This window comes from Calidris pugnax, unplaced genomic scaffold (genome assembly GCF_001431845.1).
Source record: "Calidris pugnax isolate Ruff unplaced genomic scaffold, ASM143184v1 scaffold294, whole genome shotgun sequence".
NCBI lineage: Eukaryota > Metazoa > Chordata > Aves > Charadriiformes > Scolopacidae > Calidris > Calidris pugnax.
The window spans coordinates 220,558-228,622 of NW_015094505.1; the positions used below are offsets into that span (position 1 = coordinate 220,558).

Consider the following 8,065-nt stretch of genomic DNA (forward strand, 5'->3'; position numbering starts at 1 on the left):
GCATGAGTTCCTGGGTTAAAAGATGCGTCCCCACCAGCGGTGGGACGGCTCCCTCACCCTCCTCACACAGACGCTCTTTGTCTGCAGGCCATCTGGGTGACAAAGGGGAATACTCAACGGTAGGGCTGGGACAGGCTCAAGGTCCACGGGCACTCCCCACCCGCCCGGGAGATGGGTCCCATCTGGGGCTGGGGCTGGACTGGCAGGTCCGGGTGTCTGCCCGGAGAAGCACAGAGAGATCACAGCTCCACTACTCCAGGTCCAAGGTTGTCTCCCAGCTGTGGTGAGCCCACTCTTTAACCAAATCCTTGCTTCCTGAGGGCCTCCAGCCCTCCCCTGGTGGGCAGCCCTCCTTCCCTCACCCCAGGGCATCGTGTTCCTTTCCCCCCGTGTCTCCTGCTTGCTGCGGGGAGCAATTCCTACGCTTCACCCTGTAGAAACCTACATTTTGCCACTGGTGTAGCTGAGCTGTCTGCGATATCCCACACTACACGAGTGGGGCTCCAGCAGCTGCCCCGCATGGGAGACTGCAGCTCCTGCACTGGTACTCACAGCCCCGTGCAACTGGGACATGGCCAGCTCCTGGATGGCATCACGGCCTGGGAGGTGGCAGAGGTTCTTGGGCTGCCGTGGGGTTTGGCAGCGAGTCAACCTGGGTTTAGCCCCTGATTTTCAAGGTTGAGGAGGGCCAACAGGCAGAACCACTTCCCCCCCAGCTCCTGCCTGGCTCTCTTCTGTGGCCCCTCTGCACCTCATGGCAGGGTTCGTTCTTCCAGGTGTACTTTTGTGGCTGGCTGACTCTTTAAAAATCCAGAGCTGGAAGGAAACTTGAAGCATTATCCAGGTGATCCCTTTGCGCTGCTCCAAGACTGCTCTCCAGCCTTCCCTGAAGATGTCTCTCCATCCCTCGGTGTTAATGCCTCCTGTGTTGTCCCTGCAGACACTGAACGGGCGGTGGAAATTCTAAGCAGATACCAGAGCACCCTGCAGTCCCCGGAGGAGCAGGAGCTGAAAGCCTCCATTGGAAAAGTCTCGCACATCTTTCAAAGTGAACTCTTCCAGGCTCTGCTGGGTAAGCCCCGGGGGCTTTGCGGTCGGTGGGTTCTCCTGGGGGCTTGATCCTGCACCAGTGCCTGGCACTGCCCAGGCTGGAGCTCCCCGTGCAAACACGTGGGTGCCTGTAGCACCAGGGAGCTGGGCTGGCTGTCCCCACCAGGGAGCTGGGCTGGCTGTCCCCTCCAGGGCTTGGGCAGGAGATACCGGGGGGTCAGGGCTTCAGTCGCTGGATATTTGCGACATTGACAGGATTCCTCAGTGGGGTGATTGTGGATGAGGGGTAAAACCTTCTTCATCAGGCCACGCCAGATCTCCCCAGACCCCACTGAAGGACGCTGTGCTGCCGTGAGCACCCTCTGTGTGGTGCAGGCGTGGGGTGGCCATGGCCACTGCTGGGTTTCCAGCTCTGCTGCCCTACTGAGGACACCCCACCACAGCCCCTCTCCTCCCTGCGCCCCTCAGGCTCATCACAACCTGCTGCTTCCCATTCCTGCTGCCAAACAGGAAGGAAACTAGGTTTTTCTGCCTTTTAAAAGAGAATCCATGTGTACCCAGCTCCATTTGGGGTGTTCTGGCCTAGACCCACGAGCACTTGTGGGGAACGTGCTGTGCAAGCGGCTCGTTTCACATGAGAAACAGACTCGACAGCGAGGCTCATTTTGGGGCTGGGCACCAGAAAACACTGTTTTGAGCACGGGGTAAAGTTCTGCACGTGGATTTAAACAAACACAGCTGGAGTCTCACCAGACTGCACAGCTTCTCCGTGCAAGGTGCACGGCTATCTCACCAAACAAGGCTATTTGAAAAAGCACTTTCTTTGCAAAAGATTTTTTTAGAAAAACCAAACTCGATGGTTTTGGACTCTGAAGTTGCTTGGCTCCATTCTCTGCCAGAGCAGACCAGATCCTGACTGTGTGGGTTCACTTAGGGCACTAATTTTGGAGGTAATCCCAAAGAACCACTTGCAGAAGCTGGAGCATGCTGAGAGGGACAGAGGCTCCTGCTCAGCTCCTCTCCTCAAGTCCCGCTCGCTGTGGGCCTCAGGGAAGGGTGCACAGCCCTGGCCTTTCTGTTCCTGGGTCTCCCTGGAGAGAAGCTGAGTTTCCCTGGTGGGAAGGAAGGGAAAGCATCCCAGACGTGCTGCATCCCAGAGGAGGACCTGGGCCCCTGGGTTGCAGACCTCCACGTGTGTTCTGCGCCTCATTCTCAGTATGTTTTGACCCAAGGCTGTCTCTGCCTGGCTCTCCCCCTTGCTATTGCCCCTCTTTCCTGGCAGCTCTCACTTTTTCCTCACACCTCTGCAGCCAGAGACCCATTGCTGTCCCCACAGAGCCCTGAGTTGCCAGCAGCTCCTCTGTGCTTTAGGTTATCCATTGAAAATGAAATGCAATCATGGGAGGAGAGGAGTATCCTGCGCTACTTTATTCTCTCCTTTCCTTGTTCTTGCTGTTGGAGCATCACCTGGAGGCTTTCAGCCCCAGCATGTCTTTGTGCAGGGCTTATCCTGGGATGTCTGTGCCACTGGCAGCAGAAACACGGGGCAAGGAAGGGCTCCACAGGGCCCTGTGAAGGCAGCAAAGCAGCTTTAGAATCATGTAATGGTTAGAGTTGGAAGGGACCTTAAAGATCATCCAGTTCCAACTCCCCTGCCCTGGGCAGGGACACCTCCCACCAGCCCAGGTTCCTCCAAGCCCCATCCAGCCTGGCCTTGAACCCCTCCAGGGATGGGGCAGCCACAGCTTCTCTGGGCAACCTGCTCCAGTGTCTCACCACCCTCACAGCAAAGAATTTCTTTCTGGTGTCTCATCTCAATCTCCCCTCTTCCAATTTAAAACCCTTCCCCCTTGTCCTGTCCCTGCACTCCCTGACAAAGAGTCCCTCCCCAGCTCTCCTGGAGCTCCCTTCAGATATTGGAAGGGGCTCTAAGGTCTCCCTGGAGCCTTCTCTTCTCCAGGCTGAACAACCCCAGCTCTCTCAGCCTGTCCTCACAGCAGAGGGGCTCCATCCCTCTGAGCATCTTCCTGTCCCTCCGCTGGACCCGTTCCAACAGGTCCATGTCCTTCCTGTGCTGAGGACTTCAGAGCTGGACACAGAGCTCCAGGTGGGGTCTCAGGAGCACGAGTATGTTGTTATATTTCATTGCAAGCAATTGGCAGCAGCATTGTCATAGAATGGTTTGGGTTGGAAAGGATCTTAAAGATCATCCAATGCCACCCCCTGCCCTGGGCAGGGACACCTCCCACCAGACCAGGTTGCTCCAAGCCCCCTCCAACCTGCCCTTGAACCCCTCCAGGGATGGGGCACCAACAGCTTCTCTGGGCAACCTGTCCCAGTGCCTCAACCCCTTCAGCAAAGAATTTCTTTCTGGTATCTCATCTCAATCTCCCCTCTTCCAATTTCAAACCGTTCCCCCTTGTCCTGTCCCTGCACTTCCTTTCCTGGAGCCCAGGGCAGTTTGTTTTCCTGCAGAGGTGTTGTGTGGCCAGAGGGATCCCTGCCGTGCGTGCCCAGCTGGCCACGGCTCACACTCTGGCACGTTGATGCTGCCCAGACCCCCCAGCTCCCTGCTTGACACCCTCTGCCTTGGTGCCCTGTCAGCGCTGGCACCAGGGAGTGCCGCTTGATTGCTGGTGACCTTTTCAACTGGTTTAACAGGATATTAGTTCCCCGTGCCAGAGCGAGCTTGCTCTAGATCTGTTTACCTAACTAGGAATTTGCATTCATTACTTTCCCCCCCCGCCACCCCCGGAGCGTGGGTTAGTGAATTCCTCCCTCCCTGGGCAGACACGTGCGATGCTGCGTCGCTCCTTGTGCCCCATCACAGCTGGCACACACCGGGGGCACTGGGTCTGCGGGGTCCGGACCCGCCGGAGGGTGGGCACAGCTCTAGGAGCCTGGTGGAGCATTTCTATTTTAGTAACTTTTCACACACACACACACACACCCCCCTTTCCCAGCGGGCTGCCGTGTGTCTGTCTGAAGTTTGCTGGGAGTCGTGGAGCTGGTTCAGAGTTTATCCGAGGGAGGAGGATCTGCAGGAGGAACACCTCCCATCACGCTGCCCCCTCACCGTGCCAGATGCTTCTGGCTCTGGAGAGGTCTCAGCCCCCAGAGGTCCCTCCTTTTGCAGCTTTCAGTAACACAGACCTGCTTTTTTTCAACTCCTGGGTAACACGAATGTGTGAGTGTGGTACCTCCCTGTCCTCAGCTCTCACGCTCCTGCAGGTGATGCTCTCCTGAGTGTCTCCTTGGCTCCCTTCAGTCTGAACACCAAACTGCGTTGTGCCGTGGTAGCTACCAGAAGTGTCAAACATCATGGAATTTTCCAAGTTGGTCCAATGACCACATGAAATATGGCTTTCTGTAGGCTTTTTTTTTTTTTTTTTTTAAAGTAAGCTGTTTTGTGGACACCAGAACCTGTTTGCCCAAGGCCAGGGGAGGGATCTGCTGTATCCCAGATGAAGGTGTCCCAGCTGCGTGGTGTCCAGGGCTGGGTGTATCTCTCACTGTCAACATCCCCGGTTGTTGCTGCGCGTGTGGGCTGTTTTCAGCCCCTCAAATCCTTGTGACACCCCCCTCTCACACACACCAAACTCCACTCCCTCTGCCAGGAGCTGCCCCTTCCTTCCCCTGGGGACGTGGTGACCCTGCCAGGACGGCTGCTGGCCGGGCAGGACGCAGCCATGCGGGAGCTGCTCCGCGCTGGAATGCGCCGTCCGCACAAATCACATTCCTTGGCGCAGCGCAGAGGGAAAACAGACCCTGCTGGCTCCCTCCTCCCGGCCCCTCTCTCCCTGCGGCTGAGGCCACGGAGCCAAGAGTGTGACTTGCAGGGAAACAGCCCGGCCAAAGGAGCCCGGGCTCGGGGACAGCGGGGCGATGGTGGCCCTGCTTTCCCTCTGCTCCCCAGAGTCCCCTGGGGAGATGCTTGGCCTGGTCCTGTGCTGCTTGTGCAGGGCTTGCACACAGAAGCAGCTCCCTGACCTTTTCCTTCCCGGAGCAGGACTGAAAGGGGCCGTTGTGCCCGCTGGGGACAGGCCGGGGCTGTGTCACTGGGCCACCAGCAGCACCAAGAGCAGCATCCTCCCGACAGCCCGCGGGGGCTCGGCTCCTCTCCTGTGCCCGAGCCCTGGCTGGCAGACCCCAGTGAGGTCCTGTTGGCTGCTCGGGCCACCAACCCTCCCCTACAGCCCTTTTCACCCCAAAAAGTTCCTCCCCGAGAGCGCGGCTGCTGCGGAGGCAGGAGGAGAGGCAGGTTCCTCCCACCCACGGGGCTTCCCTGTGGGCAAAAGTCCAGCCGGGAGCTTGGCTCAGCAGGGGGATGGCAGAGGTGGCTTCACTGCAGGAGCCAGGGTGGAAAAGTGGAGGAACCTGGAGGATTCCCAGCTCTGAAGGCTCCTGGTTTTGTAAATCAGCCAGTGGTTGAGGATGGAAACTCATGGCTCGCTTGAAAGCTCCGCTGTGGCAGCGCCGGGAGGGAGTCCTCCTCCCCACAGCAGTGGGAGCAGGGCTGGAGCCTGGCGAGAGGCTGGAGCTCCTGCGTGGGGTCTGTCTGCAGGGACAGAGCTGGTGACAGTGCGTGTGGCGGGGAAGAAATGTCATTTTCTGGAAGTGCACGTGCCGGCTGGCACAAGGGCACCGCATCAGCCCTCGGATGCCGGCGCTGTAGAAATATTTAATGGCACTTATTTGACGTATTGACCCCGGGAGGAAATTGTTAGACGAATTCTAATCTCTGTAAAGCTTGAGTTACTCTTCCTTATTAGATCCAGGGCAGATTTACACTGTCATAAAGCAGAAATTCGGCTGTAAAACAGAACATGCGGCAGCATCTTTTGCTACCACACCGTTCTGGTACTGAGGCTTTCCAGGTAACACTGCTCTTACTCTGTGCAGGGGAGGCAGACGTGTGTGCAGTTTCTGATGCCCATAAGAAATGAGGGAAACCCGCCTATATTTAAATTATCTTGAATGCCAACTGTGCCTATGTCCTAAAATATACCCCTCTCACATCCGCACCCTTCCCTGCATGAACCCTGTCCCCCAGTCGTGAAACCCCAACTCATCCCTGGTGCCAGCAATTAGTCCCCGTCGTCGTTGCAAGTGTCTGGAATGGGCTGAGGGTTTTTGGAGGGGGAGGGTGGCTGCTCCCCGCTCCGCAGGCACCTTGCCATCGTGGCTGTCCCGGGCTGTGTTCCCCCAGCAGACGGGTGACAAACGGGGAGGCTGGCAGCGGTGCCCCCACCCCCGACGGGGGGGGCTCTTCAAATCCTGTTTTCATTTTTGCGAAGTTTTGTGCATTCCAAGTGTAATCCTCCCCGCCAGGAGCCCTGCTATTCCCCTTACGCAATGCCTATTTTTATAACCAGAGGGAGAGAGGGTTTTGCAGGAAAACAAAGTCCCGTTTGTCTGGCCGGGCGGTGGCTGCTCGCGGGGACCTCACGGCTGGTTCGGGGGGCTTCGGGGGCTGCCAGCGGCGCGCTCGGCACCCGGGGGGCTGCGGAGGGGATGCCCCAGGTGCGGGGGCTGGGTCGGGGGACTCCCCCTCCTCCTGTCCTTGCCGGCTGCCCCATTTCTCCCAGGGCACAGGACGGAGCCTGACAACGATGCAGAGCCAAGCAGCAGCTCCAAAAGTGGCACCAAGACTGGGTGGTGGCAGGATGCTCCCTGTGCTCGGGTGGCTGCTCTGCCACCCGAAGGGCACAGAAGCCCTTCTGCCGGCAGCTGAGATTTATGGCAGCTTTTTCCCTGCAGTGGGGGTGTCACCAGGCAGCCCCTGGATGGTGGGGGTCGATCTTTGAGGTCCCTTCCAACCCTAACCATTCTATGATTCTCTGATGCTACTCCCTGTCCCATCTGCAACAGGGAGCTGGGTTAAGAGGATGGGGTTAAGAGGAATGGGGGCTCACGTCTGGGGGTGCCATCCTGCTTTGTGAAAAACCTCCCTGAGAAATATCCTCGGGCAGTGCTCAGCATGTCCCTGCCCACCCTGCCCAGTGCTCACCCGATTCCCTTTGGAAATCTTGCTGAAGTGGGCATTTAATACCCTGCGTTGCCTTGGTGTGGCAGAGTTTTGGGTAAGAAATCACCCACTGAAGGGCCGGTGCAGCCACTTCATCCCTGAGGGGAATACCCCAAGGGATCGGCCACAGCCCCTGGAGCTGGGACCCCCCCCGCTTGCCCTGGGGGTCTCTCCCAGGAGAGGGGTTCCCCAGCAGCCCCCACAGGTACAGAAAGTGAACTCGGGCTCCTGCTGCAGCTTTCCCTGTTCCAAGGGCTTATTTGTGCTGCCGTGACTTTGCCGCCCAGCCGACTCCACCAGGCTTCTTGTTTCCCAGGTGCTTGAAGGGATTTATTACTTTTTTATGCCTTTTGCAAGGCGTTTACCAAACTCTTTTGGCCGACCTTTTGGAGCTTTACCTTTAACCTGGCAGCATTTACCACCCGTTCTGGTTTTCCCATTTGGACACAGCTTTGGCTTTTTAGATGAATGTCTTCTGGCTTTTAATAGCCTCCCATCCCCTGCTGTCCAGCCTTGCTTTCCTCCCTCTTCCCTTTGCAGTATCCTCCGGCCAGGCACCCTGCATTTGCTCTGATGTCCCAGTGGGGTCTCTCTAAAATAGCCTCAGTGCCTCCCACGAATGTTTTACCCTCTTTGTTACCCCTTTTGGTTTCTTCGTAAAAAAGCTTCTCGCTTTTGATGTAGTTCCCTTTCTGAAACGAAACACTTCTGCAATGGGTATGTTGGCTTTCATTGCTCCTTTTTTTTCATATCATTTCATATCCTCTAGGAGGATAAAGTGCTCCTGGGAGGGATTAGGAGAGGGTCTGGGGTCCCACAGCCCCTCTGGGGATGCACCCGAGCAGCAGCTGCTGTCAGGTCCCGCTGTCCCAGAATCACAGAATCTTCTAGGTTGGAAGGGACCTTAAAGATGTGGACCTTAAAGATACAGGATGTCCCCCTGTACCTGCCCCTGGAGCAGCGAGGGCTGGGACACCCCATTCTCAC

At 57.3% G+C, this 8,065-nt stretch overlaps 1 long non-coding RNA gene across 1 annotated transcript in view; it reads left to right on the forward strand.

Annotated features, from left to right (window-relative positions):
* The first annotated feature begins 503 nt into the window (after nt 1–503).
* The window catches only part of LOC106900862, a 13,721-nt gene continuing 6,159 nt past the window's right edge, over nt 504–8,065 (forward strand). The window contains exons 1-2 of the long non-coding RNA XR_001414212.1: nt 504–844; nt 941–1,072. This is a non-coding gene — a long non-coding RNA (uncharacterized LOC106900862). The remainder of the gene's footprint in view (nt 845–940; nt 1,073–8,065) is intronic.